Genomic DNA, 24248 nt, shown 5'->3' on the forward strand with positions numbered 1-24248 from the left:
AAACATGACAAGGCAAGGAAAACGCGGCGTAGTGTTCACAAAACTGTTCAACAAGACTAAGCAACTTGTGTGAGAAACAGAGGGGTTTAAATAGTTCAAGTAATCAATGATCATGAGTATCAGCTGTGTTTGTGTGTGTGTCCAAATGACTGTCAGATGTGGCAGGAGTGATTGTTGCAAAGACTTCTAGGATATGTAGTTCAGTAGGAAGTGATTTCCAATGGAGGAAACACTGCTGGTGATTACAACAAACTACAGAAAGTAATCTCCAGCAGAGTACGTACTGCTGGAGATCACAACACACATATACTAATAAAATGTTTTATATGACCACAAAACCATTATAAGTGGCTAATTGAGATTAAAACATGACCTGAAATCTGAACAAATTGGTTTTTAAGCATCAAAACATTGATGTATACTCTGTTTGGACAATATTTGACTTAGACACAGCTATTGTGAAAATCATCTTTAAAGTTGTCTATATCAGGTATTCTCAACCTGTGGGCCTCAGCGATCCTGCAAGAGGGCCGCTTAGAATTAACACGCAATATTATGCTAGAATTTTTGGATTTCATTATTAACGTTATATTAAAATGATCGCAGTAATGCTCATTCCCTGATTGATTACTTCAAACTTGGCACAAAAACAGCCTCATGATCGCGTCTGCAACTAGTACATGGAAGTCTGTTTTTTTACAAACTGTGCGTGAAGTGAAAGTAACTCTTTGTGTGTACTATTTTAAATGCGCAAATTTGCCCAACGCGAAGCAGTGGCGCAGTAGGTAGTGGTGTCGCCTCACAGCAAGAAGGTCGATGGGGCACTGGTTCGAACCTCGGGTCAGTTGGCGTTTCTGTGTGGAGTTTGCATGTTCTCCCTGCATTCGCGTGGGTTTCCTCCGGGTGCTCCAGTTTCCCCCACAGTCCAAAGACATGCGGTACAGGTGAATTGGGTAGGCTAAATATTCCGTAGTGTATGTGTGTGTATATGTGTGTATTTACACATGTGTGGATGTTTGTGTGTGTGGATGTTTCCTAGAGATAGGTTGCGGCTGAAAGGGCATCCGCTGCGTAAAAACATGCTGGATAAGTTGGCAGTTCATTCTACTGTGGCCATCCCGGATTAATAAAGGGACTAAACCGACAAAAAAATGAATGAATGAATGAATGATATTTGTCCAAATTAATCTCCTCTGACAAAGAGTTTTTAAGTATTTACAGTAGAAAATTGACTTCTTGGAACATCATCTTTACCGATTATTCTAATGATTTTTGGCATAATATATGAGATTTTAAGAAAAATATGTACATTTTGACTGATACTGTATGTATTTTTGGCTGTTGATAAAAATAAACCTTTGCAACATAAGACTGGTCCAGTGTAAACAACTAAATTAGTTATTAGATGAAGAGAAACTACACCAAATGTAAATTAGAAATGTTGACATGAACCCAAAACAAATATATGAAAAAAAAATAAACAAACAAACTATTTGATAAAAAAAAAAAACACTTCGAAATTAGCCATGTTGAACTGAAATAAATCTACAATTACTCAATGTAATTATTAATTGATTTATCTTAGTGGTCAACGTAAATTAAAAAGCTTTACAGAAATGTTTTTTTCATAACAAAATGAACATCTTGCACAGTATTGTACAGTATTACATAAAGTACTTGTATAGTCTGTCTTAGGTTATGTATAGTCAACTATTGATAGTATAGATGTAGTATGGTAGCTATGTATAGGTTAAATATTGATTATGAATAAATATGATTGTTTGTGTACACTCGTAAAACATTTGTTGCTTGTTCAAACTACTAAAACAGCACAATTCTTGAGGTTATTTTGGGACAACTTATTTTTGTTTGTGTTGAATCCACTTAAATTATGAAAAACTAATAAGTTAACTTAATTTCTTTAATCAATTGTGTTAAGTCCAGCATTTTTTTTTTTACAATGTAACACCATTGTCCTTTGAGAAACAACATTTCTACTTTGTCCACATACACCAACTTGAAACTTACACATTTAGTAAAAAAATAAATTGAACAGATTCAAAAAGTCCAGTGAAGTCTAGAATCTGTCTCATGCGATATAGAGAAAGTGGTGTCCTAGACTAAACCGAAATGCTGAGTTGATGGTCTGCCACTTCAACATCACCTTGGTCCTTCTCTCAGTCCAGTGCTCAGTCCGATAACATCAGTCTTCACTAAGGGGAAGCTTATCACTGAGCCAGGCCTGCCATTGTGTTTATGGCTGTGCTTTGAATCGGTAAGACCCCTCTAATATATATCTGCAGGGATCGTAAAGGAGCCGCTGTATAGCTTTTATTGACTCCTCTGGAAGACATTGGAGACGTAGATCAAAGGGAATGCGTTCGGAAATGCTTGTGGTTGGGGACGAATATACTTTCATTTAAGAATGGGCGTCTTGCGTGCTGTCTTCCCCTTTGAGTAGTAAATGTGGAAAACGGACGCTGTGCTGGTGCTGTTACTGTTTGTTTTAGAGTCAATTTGGTGTGCTCCAAAACCCGGTGAGGCAGAGTTTTAAGGCTGAGCTTGTTTCAAATGGTAGTGGCAGCTGGTTTTAGTTGCATCCTAAGGGTCCATTTTGTCTGTCTTTCCAAAGCATTCTGGAGCTTGTGCCCCCATGGTGTTTGCTTTTATTAAGCTGAGCCCATTAAGGTCAATAGTAGTTATGTAGAATGTTATGGTAATACACCATATGGAAATGTTGGCCCATACCGATAACTCCTTATATTTGGAAGCCGATATCTGATATATTGCGTGATACAATTCAGCCATATGAAAACTTATATTTTTCTTTTAACAATAACCTTTAAAGTAAGCATTTATCAGCCAAACCCTGCCAAATATGCGTCACTAAAAATGTTATTAGGCTAAAAAAATATAATATAAATGTTTCTATCTTTATTATTATTTAATAATTATTTATAATTATTATATAATTATTTAAGCTGAGCTGTTAACTAAGCTATTATTAGTATTAGCTTATTACTAAGCTGAGTCTATTAAAAACAATAGTAATAATGTAGTATGTTATGGAAATGTTGGCTGATAACCGATAACTCCTTATATTTGGAAGCCCATAACCGATATTATACGGTGATACAAATCAGCCTTTAACTTTCTTTTTCTGGATAATAGCAATAACCTTTAAAATAAGCATTTATCAGCCGATATCAAACTCTGACGATATGCGACACAAACATTTTATGAGTTTAGAAAAATAATAGAAATGTTTCTTTTATCATTATTATTGTTTCTAAGCTGAACTATTTACTAAGCTATTACTAATATAAGCTTATTACTAAGCCTAGCCCATTAACATCAATAGTAATTATCTATTTTTTTATGGAACATCCACAATATGGAAATTTTGGCCGATACCTATAACCTTCAATAATTTGGAAGCTGATAACCGATATTATCGATATTACTGGATGGTAATAATAACCTTTAAAGTAAGCATTTATCAGTTGAAATTAGACTATGCCGATATGTGTCACTTAAAATGTTATTAGTTTAAAAAAATTATAGAAATGTTTCTGTCATTATTATTATTACTAAGCTTAGGTTTTAACTAAGCTATTACCATTATTAGCTTATTACTAAGCTGGGCCCATTAACATCAATAGCTATTGTTTAGTATGTTATAGAAATCGACAATATGGAAATGTTGGCCGATACCGATAACCAAGAACTCCTTATATTTGGAAACCTATATTATAAGGTGATACAAATCAATCTTTAACTTTTATTTTTCTGTATGATAACAATAACCTTTAAAATAAGCATTTATTAGCCGATATGGAACTCTGCCTATATATGTCACTTAAAATGTTATTTGTTACACAAAAAAATAATAAAAGTGAAGTGACCATTGTGCTTGAACAGTCTACTGCAGATGTTTTTATTTATGCCATGAGGACAGTTGCTCAATAAACATAATCAATATATTGATGAAAATACAAAGTAAGATATTTTGAAGAATGTATGAAAAAGGTGCCATTGACTTCCATTAAATATATTTGTTCCTATTATGGAAGTCATACCCTCCCTCCCAACATTCTTTAGAACAGTGGTTCTCAAACTGTGGTACGTGTACCACTAGTGGTACGCGGGCTTCCTTCTAGTGGTACATGAATGCAATGACATATCTCAAGTACATGCTACAAATAATTCAAAATGTATTAAAAATTATGTATATAATATGCCATATATTATATATAAGCAGTATTTCTGAGGTAATCTGCCAGGCTTTTTAACTGTGCAGAGCTGTAGCTGCTTTACTGGGCCTACTACACTACTGTATTTCAATACTGCTCATTTTGGTGGTACTTGGAGAGACAATTTTTTTCTGAGGTGGTACTTGATGAAAAAAGTTTGAGAACCACTGCTTTAGAATGTCTAGTCATATCTTGAATATCTATAACTACTTGGTGAAAAAAAATTTGTTTTTGGATGAACTGCCCCTTTAGCTTATTAATTTTCATACACCCTACACAGTCTTACATTTTCACACACTCTTGCACATATAGCATGTAAACGCATCAACATTACACATCACAGTACTCACTACTCTTGAGTACTTTTAAAAGGGCTACTTTTTACTCACATTTTGAGTAATATTTGCAACAGATACTTTTACTCGCAATACATCTTTACGTCACCACTACATCTTTATGTCATGACTTTACTTGGAGGGGCACATTATTATTAACTCATTTCTAACTGTACAAAAATGACAAAATTCAAATAACAATGCTCTTTAACTTAATTTATTAAGTTAATCAGGTTTCAACTATTTTCTTTGTATATTATATCAGTTATATATCAAATATATAGTTTTACTATGTTTGACTGATGCAAACTGAGATGATCAGAAAAGTTTATTTGATGCAAATAAAAAAATTAAGGCAGCAAGAATTATTTTTAAGTTTTTTTTTATTTATTTTTTTTACAATTAATATATCTTAATTATTATTGTTCACGTATAAGCATTTCATTTTAATCAATAGTATTTTAAAAAAGGGGTATTTAATAACCAGGCTTTTAGCAATTTAATTGATCAGCCCTGTAGAATGATACTCCACTGACTATTCCATAAGCATTTCTAAGAGCTTTCTGTTTGGTATATGCCTTTGTAATGCGTTCCAAATTAGTCACATGATATAATGAAAGAAAGGCAGCACACTAGGGTTTGAAAAAGTGCTTATATCTCTGTTTATGGCATATAGAATGGCTGCTTCTCAGTCTGTCTGTGTCTCGTTCTGGGTCTGGTAATAAATGCTCCGGCTTCAGTCTCCCAGAGGCAGTCAGACTGGAACAATTATAATCTTCCAGTGCACCAGAGACTGAAGCTCCATCCACATGTAACACCATTAATTGCATCGTTACGTGTTATTGTACCAAATGGCGCAGCCGTCTTGAGTGCTGTTTACAAATGAAACGTGATGCGTGGCGGGACAGTTTGTGCCCCTTTAACGTGGCCATTAAACCTAAAGCAGCCGTACTGTGATCCCTTGCTTCTTTGGGGATTGAAGGAAAAGAAAGAAAGAAAACTACAGCTGAGGAGCTCCCATGAGGCGCACCTTCATTAGGAGCCTGTTAGAGCAGCCTGAGTGAACTGGAAGAAGTTTATTTTCCCGCCGGCAAGCGCATTCTTAAAAATGATGAATCTTTAGTGGTTCATTGCTGCACCCTGGGTAAATTTGTGAAAGGGATTTTGTGCTCTACACATGTTTGTATATAAATATGCATTTTAATATTTGATAATTTTTAATTTACATTATATTCACTTATTAAAGGACACTTTTTTAAATTATGCATTTTAAAATAATATAAATTTTTTTTTACTTGTTTTAATGATTACTCTTACAGATTAATATTATCAATTTGTTTAAAAATCACATTAGCAAGAAATGTGGCAAAACAAATAGAAAATAACAAAAAAATGTAAACACATCAAATGTTAACAAAGTCGGCATGAGGGTATTTTGGTGAAACTAAAATAGCACTGCATCATGCATGCCCCTGTCCCTGCATATTATTTTATATTTAACATATTTTTATTTAAAATGTTAATGTAATATAATTTATTTTTTATATTTTATTAAATTTATTCATTTTTAAATAACATTTATTTAAATTTTTTTTAATTTAATTAAATGAAATTTTAAATGCAAATATTTTTTTTTAATTCTATTTATTTTTATTTTAATCTAGTTCATTTTTATATGTTAATTTAATGTAAATAATTTTTTATATTTAATTTATTTAAAAATATTTATTTTGATTTTTAATTTTAATTAAATTTTATTTTTTTATTTAAATTTAATTTAATTTAGTTTAATATAATGTAATCTTACTTAATTTAATGTTTAATTATAGTTTTAACTTAATTTAAATGTAATTTAATTTAATATTATTTAATTTGATTCTATTGTAATTTAATGTCATTTAAACTTTATTGAACTAAATTTTTATTTTATTTATCACCAAGTTTGTGATTATCTTTAATAGCAGTTATATATAGTATTCAACATTAGAAGGGGATCAAATATTTTTTCAAATGTCCTAAGACAAAAAATTTTGTTGTTCAATTGACGATTTTGCTTTTGAACAACTTCAAATGTTGACTACTTTATGTGTATATATATGTATTCTCATTGGAAAAGCTCTTCAGTTGATTAGGAGTTCTATGCTCTTGCCATATGTAAAAGTTGTTACTAAACTTAAACATTTCTTCAGTGGCATCATTAGGGGCTATTAAAAGATTTTGTTTTTCATCTTTTTTTTTTTTTTTTTTAGTATTTTCCCGTCTTCCTGAACTTTGCGCCTGTTGATCATGTGAATTGAGTGTTTGGGGTTTTATTTTCATTAAGTGTCCTCTCCCTTCGAGGCCCTGCATCCTTGGACTCAGCTGTTAACTGGGTTTCCCTTGTCACCGATACACTGGCAAATTGAATTTCCCATCTCGCGGGTTTTCACCGCAGGCCCAGAGCTGGTGCTGCCAACAACAGGGACTCACTCGATCATCCCGCAGCCCCAGGTCGAGCACTTTGACTAGGGTACGCTTACACATCGTCATGTTCAGATACGCCTGTACATGTCAACTCACTTTTATATCTATAACACTTTAGGAAATGCAAATCATGTCAAAACAAGTTTACAAGAAAACAGCCAATATTAGAAAATCAGGGATGAAGTTTCATCAGTATGAGACAAGTTCAGTTTATTAGGCACATTCAAGTCCACAGAATGATGCTTTTACTCTAGGTAGTTTAATATTAGTCCAATATTAATATTAGTCCAAGGTCTGTAGGTTCCATTACAGATAAGTAAAAATATTCTCTAATTGTCTATGAAAAACTCTTGTGAAATGATGATAGTTTTATTAACTGTCTATTTATATCATTATTTCATATGTCATTGCAGCAGATATAGGTAGTGGGAATGCACAAAAAAAATTATTAGCGGCAGGAGCAAGTATACTGTTGGTGTTTTTTTTTTTTTTTGCGGATCTCTCTCTCTCTCTCTCTCTCTCTCTCTCTCTCTCTCTCTCTCTCTCTCTCTCTCTCTCTCTCTCTCTCTATATATATATATATATATATATATATATATATATATATATATAAAGATAAAAAAAATCAATTATTAGAAATGAGTTATTAAAACTATTATGTTTAGAAATGTGTTGAAAAAAAATCTTTCCGTTAAACAGAAATTTGAGAACAAAATAAACAGGGGGGCTAATAATTCTGACTTAAACTGTATAAATAAATCAGTTAAAAACATGGTACCCATTTATTTGTAAATTCGTTTTAAGAAAACTAATCATTTAAAATGTTAAAAAAAGTAACAAAAAAACTAACCAAAACAAACCAACAGCAATATAAATAAAGGTTAAATAAAAGTAGAAAGAGGGGCGAGGCAGTGGCGCAGTAGGTAGTGCTGTTGCCTCACAGCAAGAAGGTCGCTGGTTCGAACCTCGGCTCAGTTGGCGTTTCTGTGTGGAGTTTGCATGTTCTCTCCCCCACAGTCCAAAGACATGCGGTACAGGTGAATTGGGTAGGCTAAATTGTCATTAGTGTATGAGTGTGAATGTGTGTGTGGATGTGTGTACCAGGGATGGGTTGCGGCTGAAAGGGCATCCGCTGCGTAAAAACTTGCTGGATAAGTTCGCAGTTCATTCCGATGTGGCGACCCCAGATTAATAAAGGGACTAAAGCTGACAAGAAAATGAATGAATAAAAGTAGAAGGAGTGCATTTCAGGACTTGGGCCCCATGGCTGGAATTGCTTACGGCCCCAAATTCACTAAATCCGTCCAAGAGTGTAACCTCTAAGTGCAAAAAAAGTTTCCATTGCAGGTTTTCAAAGTATTCCTTTTTAGAAACTGCCTGAAAAACAACCTTGTGTACAATGATTTTAATTTCTATTTTGCACTATACTGCATGTTGTCTTAATTTTAATAAGTAAAAACAAAATTTAATGTTGTCTTTGCAAAACAGACTTAAAGGCTATATGCCAAAGCATGCTAATAGGACTTTTAATTTGCCAGTAACCTGGGTTAAGCACTTCCGGTGAACTGTATGCCAATGCAAAAATCGGCACGTTTAAGGTCTGTTTTCTTTAAAACCCAGCGATCTCCACTGGCTGAGTAATATCCAATTTAAAGTGGGTCTCAGATTGTACAAAAAGCACTGCATTAAATTACATTTTCCCCCGCCATGTCTTTACAATAAGAGCATTTATTTTACCCCGGTATATTCAATGGAGCTTCTGCGCTAGCCTGCCGATTCTGACAGGCGCGTGCGAGTAAAAGGCCTTTTGTCTTGTTTTACGCTTAAACAACTAAATGAGTGCCAAAGTCTGTTTAACTGATTGTATTTTAATTACATTACAACATCGATGCTGTAAAAGGAATCGTATAAGATGGAGAAATTTCACAATAATTCACAATTATCAGTATGGGAACAACACTAGCTCGGCATATACCCTAATTTAACTAGCGCAGTTTGAAGGGTAATGCACATATTGTTGACGGATGTGATTTTGGGTACGTCAACTTTACCACCCCCAACTAAGCAAGCCAAAGGCGACATGTGTTTCAGAGTCGTACGGACATTTTTTCTCAGCTCCCGCCTCTGTCATTGGGATTAGATTAGCTCGTACTCTCATGCCTGGATGCTTTGCTGTATTAGCAGAGCCGCAGCAGGGCAGTGGCATTCATGGCGAGATGGCCGGTTTCTACAATAGAGATAAAGCTGCTGGATTTCAAATCACACCATGCTCACTGACCTTCTGTGAAATGTTAAACCTCGGCCCGGCTCGCCTGCCGCGTCACGCAGGAGATAGAAACCTATGGGAGGAGAATTTGAATGTCAAGGTGTGTGTCAGCGTGTGTCCACCTGCTTTCTGTATTTGATTTTGCGGTGTGATAAAAGCGTGTGCTGCAAATGCATGGATGCTGCAGCTCTGTCAGGATGACTATCGTTGAACGCTGTTCATCTGTGTTGGGTTGTGGAGCTGCAGCCAGTCTGATTTTATCATCGTTTGTCCCCTGCGGCCCTCACACAGGCCTGTTCCGGGTGATGGTGCTTGCTTAATGTTTGAGGATGGTGACTGCTGTCACAGAAATGCAGTTCTGAAAGTGGAAATTATAATCCTGCTGTGGTATGGTTTAGTTGTTGTTTATATGCACTTGTATTTATTTGCTGGTATATACATACAGTTAAAATCAAAATTATTAGCGCTCCTCAGAATTTTTTTCTTTTTCAAATATTTCCCAAATGATGTTTAACAGAACAAGGAAGCTTTCACAGTAATTCCTATACTATTTTTTTTCTTCTGGAAAAAGTATGGAAAAGTCTTTTTTGTTTTATTTTGACTAGAATAAAAGCAGTTTAATTTTTTAAAGTTAATATTATCAGCCCTCTTAAGCAATATGTTTTTTTTTTTTCGCTTGTCTACAGAACTAACCAGTTATAAAATGATTTGCCTAATTACCCTAACTTGCCTAATTAACCTAGTTAAGTCTTAAAATTGCAGTTTAAGCTGAACACTAGTATCTTAAAAAAATATCTGGTAAAATATTATGTACTGTCATAAATATTGGACTGCTGAATTATCAGAAAATAATGAACACTACAGGTGATAATGCAGCCACAACTCAAACCAGTTTGCCCAATAAGCCTCGGGTGTGCATTTTTTTCTAATAATTCAACACACCAAATTCAATTATTCAACTTAATTATTCTACATATACCATACCTCAAGACATGTTCAGATGTTGTGTTTGTATTGTTTGCCTGTCTTTAAACGGCTCCTGTGTGTAGGACTTTAGTTTCTTGCGCATCAGAATAAAGCATTCAGCAGCCCTGTTGTGTTATTGAATGCTGTGATTGATTACCTATGATACAAATGTAATTACAAAATGCTACTTACATGATTGTATTGCATTAAATAAAATAGAAAACAAGTATTATCTAGTTATTCTTATTATTAAAAATATAACATTTAGAAAATTTTTCATGTTCTTGCTACAGTATAATAAATTGTCAATAATTAATTATATTAAGATTTAAGTGTTTAGAATATTATTTACTTTATTATTTTATTAGTAAATTGTAATTATGTATTTCTTATTATTATATATTTGTAATATGTATAACATGCTAAAAACAAAAACAAATAAAATATAAATATTTGGACAGACAGACAGACGGACGGATGGATGGATAGATACCCTGTAGATAGATAGATAGATAGATAGATAGATAGATAGATAGATAGATAGATAGATAGATAGATAGATAGATAGATAGATGGATGGATGGATGGATGGATGGATGGATGGATGGATGGATGGATGGACATATATTTATTTAATTTTTTTTAATTTCCCAAATGATGTTTAACAGAGCAAGGAAATGTTCACAGTATGTCTGATAATATTTTTTCTTCTGGAGAAAGTCTTATTTGTTTTCGGCTAGAATAAAAGCAGTTATTAATTTTTTACCCTAACCTAGTTAACCTATTAACCTAGTTAAGCCTTTAAATGTCATAAATATATATATAAAAAATAATAAAAAAATCAATCAATCAATCAATCCATCCATCCATCCATCCATCAATTTATATATATAAATATATATATATATATATATATATATATATATATATATATATATATATATATATATATATATATATATATATATATATATATATATATATTTATATATATATATATATATATATATATATATATATATATATATATATATGTATATGTATGTGTGTGTGTGTGTGTGTGTCTGTCTGTATATATATATATATATATATATATATATATATATATATATATATATATATATAAATTGATGGATGGATGGATGGATGGATGGATGGATGGATTGATTGATTGATTTACATCTTATATATCTGCTAAATATCTCTATCTGCTCTCTAGTTCAGTGTTTTTGTATTTGTATCCAGTATACCGTCAGATCCCAACACAAGTACACAGATGGTCCAGTGCTGTTTATAGAGAGTCTGACCTGTGTTCTTAACTCTGCTGCTTCATGAGGGGGCTGCTGGATCTGATGGGGATCCATTAAGATTGATTACATTATAGATATAAATCCACAGCTGAACACAGCTTTGTACTTTTTATGGAGATCCATTACTGCGTTTATTCAAGGCTCGTGTTCAATTTGTACCTTTCTTTTCCTCAGATGTATCCAATAAGGAAATCTGGAGTAAAAAAAAAAAAGAATGAAACTGTGGCGGTAATAAGCTGAGATGTGGTGGGAATCGGGCAGTTTTAATGGGGACTCAGATTCAGATGGAAATGAGGAGAAATGGAGGCGATCCTCTGGGGTTCATGGGTGAAAGAATTAACACAGCTTGTCAGGCTACATTTACACGTTTTCGCTTTTGTTTTAAAACTGTGTTTTAAAATTTAGACGATCCTCTTTCATACTGGCATTTTCCACTATATTTCAGAAATAATCTCCATCCACATAGCACAGCTGAAAACAGATGACAAAAGTAGATAATTATATTGTCAAATGTGTTGTACAAATGTAGCCTGCATGGATATTTTTATTGAATAAAACACAAATTATATTTGTTATAAACAGCTGGTACATTGAGAGAAAAAAAGTCTCATTATGTATCTGTATATTCAGAACAGAACAGGATAAAAGCTAAAATTGTAAGTAACTAAATAAATATAGTATAATATTGTATATACGCTTATCAAATAATGTCATGTAATTTGTATTTATATAGCACATTTATTGTATATGGCCATATACCCAAAGAGCTTCACAATCATGAGAGGGTTCTCTCCACACCACCACCAGTGTGCAGCATCCACCTGGATGATGCGGCGGCGGCAAAATAAAAAAAAAGACAAAATTTTAAAGAAATGAATGCATATTTTCTGAGGACTGTGAAAACGGACTTTTAAAAAACGATTACAGATTTTAGTCATGTGACCAATTCGGCTAACATGGTGGACAACATTGTAAAGCAGTTGTTTTGAATGCTGTCCATTTTTACAGCTTTATTTATGATTAGTGACAGCTTGTACATGGTCTAGACGGCGCGGTGGCTTAGTGGTAAGCACTATCGCCTCAAGCAAGAAAGTTGCTGGTTCAAGTCCCAGCTCGGCCAGTTGGCATTTCTGTGTGGAGTTTGCTTGTTCTCCACGTGTTTGCGTGGGCTTTCTCCGGGTGCTCCAGTTCCCCCCACAGTCCAAAGACATGCGCTATACAGTAGGTGAATTGGATGCACTAAATTGGCCATACTGTATAAGTGTGAATGAGTGTATGGGTGTTTTCCGGTACTGGGTTGCAGCTGGAAGAGCATCCGCTGTGTTAAACATATGCTGGAATAATTGGTGGTTCATTTCGCTGTGACAACCTCTAAAACTGAGACTTAATCGAAGCAAAATGAATAAATTTGCTGTACATCCAAAGGACTTGGAACATTTATTTATAATCATTGTTCAGCGGTAGAAGCAGACATTATTTTTGACATCATTTGCAACATTTTGCCGCGGCATTTCAACAGGATTGAAAGTAAATAATGCCAGGTGGATTTGACCCTATTAAAAGCGTCTTACATCTGTGTGTAAGACAAAGATTTGAAAACAACAGTGTTTTTTTTTAGACTAAATTCCCTTTCTCAAATCTATCTGGATTAGTGTAGATGTAGCCTGAAATGCAACCCCATACTATAGTTTTCAAACTAGACTGGGTCTGCAGCATTTCCTAGGGTGACTTAACCATAGCAAAAGTTGCATTTTAAAATGAAGATACACATAGTCTGTGTCTCTCCTGACGGGCAGCAGAGCAGTCTGAGCAGAGACGAGCACAAACGCCACAGAACATTGATAATCTACCCTAATGACCTCTGTGGGGAAAATATATGCAGCTCTGACAATATCAAGTCTTTGTTTCTGCATTAATGAGCTCTCATTTTCTAGGTGGAACATTCACGGTAATCTGCTTATTGGGCGCAGTGTGATAAAACACTTTTACGATATTTTAAATCCAACTTTGTGTGCTTAAATTAGTACAGGATCTTTTAGACACTACTGAAATGATAGCATTAACTGGAAGGATAGCTTCTTTGTGACCGTGTTATTGTTGTTGTGTTAAGGAAAGTTTTTAGGTTGTTTTCAGAATACTGTTCAAACTTTCCAAATATAACAGTGTTGCACCACCCTAAATCTACATTGCTGTTTTCGGTGTCTTGTTATAATTTGCATGTGGTTTTTACTGTGGAGCGAGTTGGAAAAAACAATCATGCGCACTCTCATAAGCAGAACTGGTATATCTGATTCAGTCTAGTGAATTCAAAAACAGCACTTCATCGGTTTTAGGCTTTTAATTGTACAGTAGGAATTTTATCTAATGCAGAATAGTAATATTTAGTTATTTCTTTCTTTCCATTTATTTATTCCAGATTTAAAATTGATGTTGTCACACTGTTTGCTATTTTTATTTTAGTTTAAAGTCATATATTTTTAAAAACTTTTTAAAATGTTAAATACTTAAAATGAATGTTCATATTAGTTCACGGTATGTGAAATAATACTAACAGACACTTGTGATCTGCAAAATGTATTAGAAAAGGCTGGAATTAAAGACCCCATATTTTGCATGAAAAACATCCTTTTGTCTCAAACAACAGGCTTATATACATGCAAGATCAAAACATTTTCATTGTCTGATATTATGCATTTGTTTTTTTCCTAATTATTCCAACTACTCCCATTTGATTCGTTCAGCGATTCATTTGTTCACAAACCCCTCCATAGCACAAAACTACTCTGTGCTGATTGGTCCAATGACCCAGTCTGTTCAGTCTGCATTTAGCATAAGATAGAGAAAAATGCCCACCAAGGCTATGAAGTAGCAGAAAATGTGTGAGACCCTAATGCAGGAATGCAATAAAGCAATGCAGTTAAATGGCAGCATATTACACTACTCTTAAATATAATAACAACAACACACATTCAGAATTAATCCACACACTGGCAAAAGTTTAACTGTTTTGAAAACTGACCACGCCGCATGTGTAAAGAACAGCTGATGGTGGCCATAGCAACAAGAAATGGCAGGGGATTGTGAGTTCTGAAACACATTTTAATCGGTAAAGGAAGAAGCACGTGTCGCGTTTTCAAGGTGTTTTTGGACATGATATGTGAACAGCCCCGTACAGATTTAATCTGATACAGCACAAGCACTGATCTATAAAAGATAAGTGATTACAAGCCGCGTAGAGCAATTACATACTTTGCAAACTACAGAAATAGAGACAACAATTTGAATTACACTTACATGTTATGATCCAGAAGAAGAAGAAAATGGTCCATATGAACTGTAACATTTACTGACAAAGTCCCTGTCAAAGTCTGATAAAGTCTCACACATAGTCTCTCCTGCTCTTTCTTTTAATAGCAAACGACTGGCGAATCCTGCTCTGCAGCGTTAGGTTATTGTATCAATCATCAGAAAAATGACAGGAAAAAACACCGCACAACATGGTTGGCTACACTGGCGTTGTTGTGAAAATGATCCACAGCGCTCTGCTAGTGTCTAAAGGGAAATGCGCGTTTAACATTTTACCGGATCTGGAACTACATATTTGGTGATGTACCTGTATTAACGTTGATGAGTTCAAGCAACAATAAAAAAAATGAACCCAACTCGATTTGGATATTTCGTTAAAGAAATGAATGGAAGCTCTTTTTCAAAACCCCATAATAGGGGTCCTTTACTAAAATAAAAGTTTAATTAATTATTATTTAATTTAAATTATGTAACATTAGTGCAATGTGTTGCCATATTCTTGACGATTTAAAATAATATGAAATATGTATATAATATTAAGATAAAATATTTATTTTGCATTCATTAATATAAAATATTTATATTTACAGTAGATAAAATATAATACACATAGATTGAAAAAATAAGAAACAAAAATATCCCTCAATACAGAAATACAGAGGAAAAATATAATATCAAATTCTTAAATGTATTTGCTCCCTTTTAATTTGATAAAAAAAATGAATTAATTAATTCATTTATTTTCTTTCTGGCTTAGTTATGTTATTAATTCGGGGTCGCCACAACCAACCACCAACTTATTGAACCACCAACTTATCCACCATATGTTTTTGCAGCGAATACCCTTCCAGCCTCAACCCATCTCTGGGAAACATCCAAACACACTCATTCACACACATACACTAGGGACAGTTTAGCCTACCCAATTCACCTGTACCGCATGTCTTTGGACTGTTGGGGAAACTGGAGCACCTGGAGGAAACCCACGAGTAGGCAGGGAGAACATACAAACTCCACAGAGAAACGCCAACTGACCCAGCTGAGACTTGAACCAGCGACTTTCTTTCTGTGAGGCGACAGCTCTACCTACTGCGCCACTGCATCGCCTAACAAAGAATTAGTTAAATTTAACACACTTAAATTGTGGTTTGAACCATGCAATTCACTGCCTACTAAACTTACTAAACTAAAACAAATGGAAAATTCCAGAGTTGCTGAAAAGTTCTCTCTGACAGTTTTATGCTCAGACAGTTATCCAGCATTTCATATAATTAAACAGCTCCCAGACTATCCATGCACAAGTATCTCTTGGCTTGATTAAATACACTGCTAGATTAATCAAAAGACTGGTTGTACATCATTTCTGCAAGTACTAACCCATGATAACCGTGTTAAGCAGTGGAAACTCTTGCTCAATATTTGGCTCTGGGCATAACAACACCGTGAGCGGAGACCAGCTGTAATTAAAAGCTGCAGTTTCAAATGGGATAAAACGACTCACTGCAAACTTTTGTAGCGTTTTTTCATGCCAAGATTAAAGCCCTTTGATTATTTCTTGTGTAATTGGGGCTATTTGAAGGCAGAGTGCTTGTTTTGTGTCTGCTCGCTCATAGTGGGCTCTGAGTTGGACGTGTTTTTCTTTTGCTTTGAGCCTTATGAAATCTCTACCTGCCACTTCTCTGTTGGTAAGTGATAAGAGAACTGCTTTACAAACAGGCTGAGTGCCACTATTTACTGCCTGTGCAGCTGAGAGAAGGTGACCTTTCACCTCTGCCTCGTTCCTCGAGTATTGACTGCACATGACTTTTTGTTCGAGTCAAGACCTGAAGCCTTAAAAGCTGGATTTGTTTTCAAAGCGGATTAACTGCTCCTGTATATTCCTTCTGTTTGTTTTTCTCATGTAAATGATGATACCTCTGACTCTTTTCAATGAGACATGTCTCTGCAGCTCATCGTCCAGTCAGATGATATTGGGGGGCGTGGCTTCCCCAGTTAGGTTAGTGGGGCATGACATGTGATTCGTCTGGGGGGGAGGGGCTATCTCAGGTCACACCCTTTGAGGGAATTCACACAGGTAAACACTCAAGCAGATGAGTCAAGGCTTGCAGAGACTTTGACGTATGCTGCGGAGTGTTTATGCCCTCAAAAGCAAGATATTACGTACTTCGGAGTGCCTTGGAATTATGGGAACCGTGGTGTGAGATTACATATAAATGTCTTTCCGTCTTGAGGGAAGGAAAGTGTTTGTCACAAGAGCCAAGAGAAGCCTACGCCAAGCCTATGAATGAAATCTCAGAGCAGGTACAGGGTTTATTTTTTCTTTCTCAAAGGCACATTTATATGTCAGTCAGATATTAGGTGTGAAGCATGTAAGGAAATAGCGGGCTTGTGGGATAGGTGGCAATTGTTTTGATGTAAAACTGAAGTTCTTGTCAAACTGTGCTTAAATGTGATTATTTATTGTGGTGTAGTGTTTTTGTCTTTTATTTTCTAGAGAAAAAGAGATCGGTGGTGAAGGGTTTGACTTGATCAAGTGCATAATCACATAGCGACTGGAGGGAAGAAATTAACTTCTTCATTAAAGGGCAATACTTGCCCCTGGAATTGATTTCCCAGGTCTTTTTTTAACCTTTGCAAAGACAATTTGTAGAATTGTCTACATCTATCTGTGTCAAATACCCAAATGTAACCAATCTTAATTCAAACTCAAACTTAAATAATTAAAAAAACTTTAAGCTGTTATCAATAAATTTTCAATAAAATGTTTCAATTATATGAAATAGTCTACTTCATATAACAAATCATTTTGATTATTACTCTTAGTACATTATTATTAATTATGAATATCAATTAATGGGCATACTGTTGGAGATGTTTTTATCCCCTCTAGGGTTATTTTGAGTCTTAATTTGGCCATAACTGTTTTTGTGTTTCAGCTAGCAGAATGACTTTTGGTGACCAATCTTATTTTGACACATATTTTGAGAAAAACTCAACAATACACTCTTGGCAAATTTACCACCCTTTTGTGACACTGCAAAAATAATTTTCTAACTTAGATTTTTTTATCTTGTTTCCAGTCCAAATATCTAAAAATTCTTAAATCAAGAAGCGTATTCTAGACAAGCAAAACATATCGTCTTGTTTTAAGAAATAATATGCCAAAATCGAGTTTTTTCTTAAAACAAGCAAAAATAATCTGCCAATGGGGTAAGCAAAATAATCTTGTTTTTCCTTTTGACTTAAGTTTATTTTGCTTACCCTTTTGGCAGATTAGTTTGCTTACCCCATTGGCAGATTATTTTGCTTATCCCAGAAACGGGAAACCAGACAGAAAAGCTTTTTTTGCAGTGTATGTTCTGAATGAAAACATCTATTGAATTAAACCGCTGTAAAAATATGTATATATACTATTATTATTATTTTTGCATAAACCTGTTAATCAACCTCAGTCCTGATCGAAACTACTAAATTTCTTAGAAAAGTACAGGATTTTAACTCTTTAATGGCCAACTTCATAAATAATGTCACTAATTTGGTGAAAATAAAAACACACAAAATAGCATGTTTTTAATATAAAAAGTAATTGTGGACTGGATTTTTAAAAATCTTGCACATGTGAAACAACTTTGCCTTTGACGCATTGTTTTTGATTAATGTACATTTTGTCAATTACTATTGGTGGCTGCTTTTGCCCCATTGACTTCCATCATAATCATTTTTTTATTACTAAACCACAACATCATATAACCATGCATTTTTGATTTTGGTTGTTTTCCCTGTTGGGATGACGTAAAACTTTTACTGTTTATTATCAGTTGTCACTATTAACCCTTTAGATAGGCCTGTGCAAAAAAAAGATTCTGGATTTTATATGGAGCATAACATCAAATTAAAGTGTGTATTTGTGTCTGTGAGTGTGTGAGAGTGACCTTTATGCACTTACCTTGATGTGTCTGAGAAAATCAAAATATGCATCTCAGCTCTCAGAACAACAACGAGTAATCAAAAACAAAGACTGTGTATTTATGCACCATCAAATGTGGTTATAATAGAAGACAGTGGGACAAAAATCCTTCACATGTCCAAGACTGTAATAAACAGAAAAAGATTCAGTTCACAATTTAAATTGAAATACGTCATTTTTTGTGTTTTTTCATTTATCATTTGTGAATTTGCCAATTAAAGACTTAAAATCTTGTAATTTTCTAAACAATTTAGTAGTTTTGATCAGGACTGAGGTTGATTAACAGATTAATGCAAAGAAAATTGAAAAAAAAAATCTGATGCGTTTTTACAGCAGTTTAATTCAGTGAATGTTTTCATGTAGAACATAGTAAATAGGTAATCAGATTGAACAGTGCACAAGGGTTAATTAATGAAATAATAAATAACAATACTGAATTAAATTATTTAACAATTCAACATTTACATCTGCATTATTACAATCCAAATTCATGCTTGTTAACATTAGTTCATGCACTGTGAGTTAACATTAACTAAATATGAATGACCATATAACCATTAACAAAGATTAATAAATACTGTAATACATGTATTGGTCATTGTTTGTTAATGTTAATAAAAAGATAAACCTAAACGTTAGCTAATACAACTTTATTGTAAAGTGTTACCTAATTAATAAAAAATGGCGTACAGCACACACAGACACACACGAAAAACCTACTAGACATTATTCTACCACAAGTTATTCACAAAACTCCCATTAAAATAATTTAAAGTATCTAAATTCATTTGCTTGCCCATTGAGTTTATACTCTCAACAGAAATGAGTGTTAGCATTAATCCGCTTCTACTTGTTTCCAATGTCTGCATATAAGCCATTTCGGAAAGATCAAAGCCACTTCACTTTTCAACCACAGTTATATGCATGTATGATATGCATGTATTTGTCCGTCCCATGGTGGCGCAACTCCATTGATCTCCAGTCCATAATTAGGTTTTGCAAGGCTGATGTGCCAGCTTTAGACTTCTTCATGCAACGGCATAGCAGTGGGCAAAAAACCATCCAGAACACCTTAGCAACCGCATAAGATCCTGCCACCCACCCACATTTAGCTCATTTACATTCTCTTCTGACATTGTAAAAGTCCACTTTATTCTAATTTGAATCATTTGTTGAGATGTGACGTGTCAGAAGTCAAGTTGTACATAAAGTTTACTTTTTCTGTTTTTTTTTTTGTTTTTTTTTTGTGGCTGATTGACTCAGTGAGCGATTTATTACCAGCATGAATAGACTCATTACTTGTTCTTCGCCCACTTTAAATGAGTTTCGTGCTCGTTTTAGCACAGCTGTCCCAATCAAGCGAGCAAAACCATGACAGTTTGGCAGTCGCCTGGCTTGTAACATCAGGACGGTCCGCGTCCACGCATCTCTCTTGGCACTCGTGCATGCGGTTAATAGTCAGATGTTAGGATGGGTGATGAGGGAACAAAGTCCTGTTCGTTGTCATTGTGCCGTCTTTGTTATGTCAGTCATGCTGGCATGTAAATGAACATAGCCGTTTATAGAATAGCGTTATGCATTTTAACACATGGCAGACATGGGAGGACATTAATTTATTCAAGCCCCATCAACGGCCAGTAATGTGCTTATGCAGATGTACTGTATATAACTATATTCAACATAAGCTGAATGTATGCATGCATTTAATCAGTGATTTATGATGAGGCTGCCAAACAAATGTTGATTTAGACAGGCAGATGGTATTTGGGCTCTGATCTGAGCATCATGCCTAATTATCTGTAGCTTTAACCCACCCTCTGTGATCTGGCTTTCTGCTGTCTTCTGGACGCACGACTGGAGCACATTTACTGCTATTTGCTAGAGAAACTCAATCCTGCAGGAAGAAACCCCAGCCTGAACATTAGATGGAGAATGTTTCACTCAAGGCCCTATGAAATACTGTTTTCCCAAAATTGTTTTTCAATTCAATTCAGTTCTATTCCCTTCCTTCCTTCATTCATTCCTTCCTTCATTCATTCCTTCCTTCCTTCCTTCCTTCCTTCCTTCTTTTCTTCTTTCCTTCTTTCCTTCCTTCCTTTCTTCATTTGTTTGTTCGTTCATTTCTTCCTTTTATTCTTCCTTCCTTTCTTACTTCTTCCCTCCCTAAGTCCGTCCATCCATTTGTCTGTCCGTTCCATCCTTCCTTTCTTCCTTTCTTCCTTCCTTCCTTTCTTCCTTCTTCTATTTGTTTGTTTATTTGTTTGTTCGTTACTTCCTTCCTTCATTTGTTTGTTCATTCTTTTCTTTCTTTTATCCTTTATTTGTTAATTTGATGTTTGTTTGTTTGTTCCTTCTTTTGTTTGTTTCCTTGTTCATTCATTACTTCCATCCTTGCTTCCTTCCTTTGATACTTCCTTTTTCCCTTCATTCATTCCTTCCTTCCTTTCTCTCGTTTCTTCTACCCTTCAACCCGCCCTGTCCGTCCGTCCATTCCTTCCTTTCTTCATTTGTTCGTTCCTTCATTCGTTTCTTCCTTCCATCCTTTGTTTGTTCATTTGATGTTTGCTTGTTTGTTCATTCCTTACTTCCATCTTTCCTTCCTTTCTTACTTCCTTCTTCCCCTCCTTCCTTCCTTCCTTCCTTCCTTTCTTCCTTCCTTTCTCTCTTTTCTTCTACCCTTCAACCCTCCCTCTGTCTGTCCATCCGTCCATTTCTACCTTCCTTCATTTCTTCATTTGTTCATTCCTTCATTAGTTTATTCCTTCCTTCCTTTGTTTGTTCGTTCCTTCCTTCCTTTCTTACTTCCATCCTTTGTTTGTTCATTTGATGTTTGTTTGTTTGTTCATTTCTTACTTCCATTCTTCCTTGCTTTCTTACTTCCTTCTTCCCCTCCTTCCTTCCTTCCTTCCTTCCTTCATTCCTTCCTTCCTTCATTCCTTCCTTTGTTTGTTCGTTCATTCCTTCCTTCTTTCCTTTTATCATTCCATCCTTTGTTGTTCATTTGATGTTTGTTTGTTCCTTCCTTTGTTTGTTTGTTCATTACTTCCTTCCTTCCTTTCTTCCTTCCATACTTCTTCCCTTTCTTCCTTTCTTAGTTCTTTCTTCCCTTCCTTTCTTCCTTCCTTCCGTCCTTCCTTCCTTCCTTACTTCCTTCCTTTCTTCCTTTCTTTCTTTCTTTCTTCCTTCCTTCCTTCCTTCCTCCATCCCTCCATTCGTTTAAATTAGATTTTAGTTATGGACATTTTACAGTACAATTTAATATATTTTACTTTGAAAACTGTTTGGTTTTTGTTAACAATTTGTTGTTAATTGTACATAAGTAAGTTATTAATTAATAATTAATAAGTTATTATTTAATTTAATATTATTACTTTTGAGAACTACATTCCACTGTCCAATAATATATTCCAAATTTATTGTATTTCTTAAGTGCATTCTTTGTGCGCATGATATGAAATTAGTTTTCTCAAATCAAGATGTTGAGTTAAGAGAAGTTATTTAAAAATGTAAAACGCCTTTTCTGTAGTGTTTTACCATTCACAACCACTAGTTTGCATTGTGGTTTAGTTACATGTACTGAGTACTTTTTATTTTTTTTTATTTAGGTTTAAAGTCCATTGGCAAAATCCTTGCCTGTATTCTAGCATTTGAGAAAAAAAGTGATTTCCTTCAGTGATTCAGTTTATCCTCTTGAGCTAAATGAAAATGCAATATAGCATTTATACTTTTAAAAATATGAAGCAAAAGCCAATTTGATGACAGTCGGTTCTAAAATCAACCAATATTTAAGCTGAATTGAAATCCACACCATGCCACTTCCGTATCATGTGCTACTCAAAAGTATTCTTCAACAACTTTCTTTGAAGTTTTGGGGAAAAAAAAAGCTCAAGAATGATGTTTCGGGTCTCTCGGGACACAATTGGCAGTTGCCAGCAAATTAGGCCTAAACAGAGCCCGCCGTTGTCATGGTAACTGTGCAATTAAATTACTTTATTGTCAGCTGTAATATAATTTTCCTGTGCAGCGGCTCACGGGACCGGAGCGGCCCATCGGAGGCTGAGCGAGATGAGCGCTCCTCATTGGAAAGATGCAGTACATTGATTTTTCATGAATGATTTTAGTGTCCGCGTTGCATTTTAATGTAAGGATGGCTAGTTTGAACAAGAAGCGATTTCGTATCACATCAAAATGCCTCTCCTTCTGCTGCAATGAAGTCTTTAAGGCAAAACACTTCAGGTGAACATAAAGTAAAAAATAACAAATAATTATAAACATACACTGCACTTTTACAGATGATTGATTGATTATATTAAGAAGTTATTTATTTATTTATATAGAAGTCACTTATTAGGTTGTTAAACTCTTAATATTTCTGGCTTTATTATTCCAGAATTTATTTCAGGGATTTTATCTGTTCTTAGCTGAGAGAGCGCTTCAATTTATCTTATAATGCCCAATAAACGTTACCCGTAGTTTGGGCATGTTGTGTGTTGTTTTTTAGTTTTGTAATGTTTTTGTCAGTCATGAGGTATCTAGTTCTTACTCCATGCCCTTTTCATTTATAATATTTTGCAAAATGACATCTCAAACGAGAACTTCCAATCACTGAAACAACAGCGCTTTTATTATATATTTTTTAACATTAAATATAAAATTTAATATAATGCATTTTAGAATAATAACCAACAGATACACCAATGTAATAATAAATTACATAGGATAAACAACTACAGAGGAAAGACCTGTGCATCAGTGACATTACCAATATAATTATTAATAATATTCCAAATATCATATACTTCCACAGATGTTTGATTAATTATTTTAAGTTTAAGTTTTTTTTTTTAATTAAATAAATAAGCTGTAGATGGATCATTTTTTACATAAGCTCATATTTGCGTACATTTCTTGCACAAAAATTCTCATTCAAAATCTTGCTTTATTTTTGGATGCTTTTATTAGAGAGGATTTGGGGAATCCATAATTCAGAAAATGCTGTGAACAGCCATAAAATAAATACTTTTTCACAACTTTTTATTAAAGTAAGTGATATACTCGGTGTCTTCCCTGCAGGCACAGGACATCAACATGACGTCATATTGACGCTGTACCCCAACACACCCCAACGTCATGAGGAACGTTGGATTCTGTTTGCAAATGAAAATCAGGTTGATGTAAGAACCCAACGTCAGTGTCAATGTCCAACCTAAAGTCAACCTAAAATCAACCAAATATCAATGTCTAATCATGTTACATCTTGATGTTGTGTGGATGTCACCACTATGACATCTATCAGACATTGGATTTTGGTCACTTTCAAACACAACCTAAAATCAACCAAATATCAACGTAATTTGACTTCATTATTGGACGTCAAATTAC

At 34.4% G+C, this 24248-nt stretch overlaps 2 protein-coding genes across 27 annotated transcripts in view; one reads left to right on the top strand and one right to left on the bottom strand.

Moving 5' to 3' along the window:
- Positions 1 to 24248, bottom strand: part of hmbox1a (homeobox containing 1a) — a 664927-nt gene that overhangs the window by 294956 nt on the left and 345723 nt on the right. The window lies entirely within an intron of this gene.
- foxn3 (forkhead box N3) overlaps positions 1 to 24248 on the top strand; it is a 176752-nt gene that overhangs the window by 26777 nt on the left and 125727 nt on the right. For 4 of the 26 annotated variants that reach the window (XR_015512759.1, XR_015512761.1, XR_015512763.1 and 1 more), the window contains exon 1: positions 16985 to 17200. The exons of the other annotated variants lie outside the window; for them this stretch is intronic. The gene's annotated coding sequence lies outside the window, so the exon portion shown is untranslated. Of the gene's footprint in view, positions 1 to 16984; positions 17201 to 24248 lie in introns of those variants that run through there. 26 annotated transcript variants of the gene reach the window in all.

Source organism: Danio rerio, chromosome 17, assembly GCF_052040795.2.
Source record: "Danio rerio strain M-AB ecotype USA chromosome 17, GRCz13ab, whole genome shotgun sequence".
NCBI classification, from domain to species: domain Eukaryota; kingdom Metazoa; phylum Chordata; class Actinopteri; order Cypriniformes; family Danionidae; genus Danio; species Danio rerio.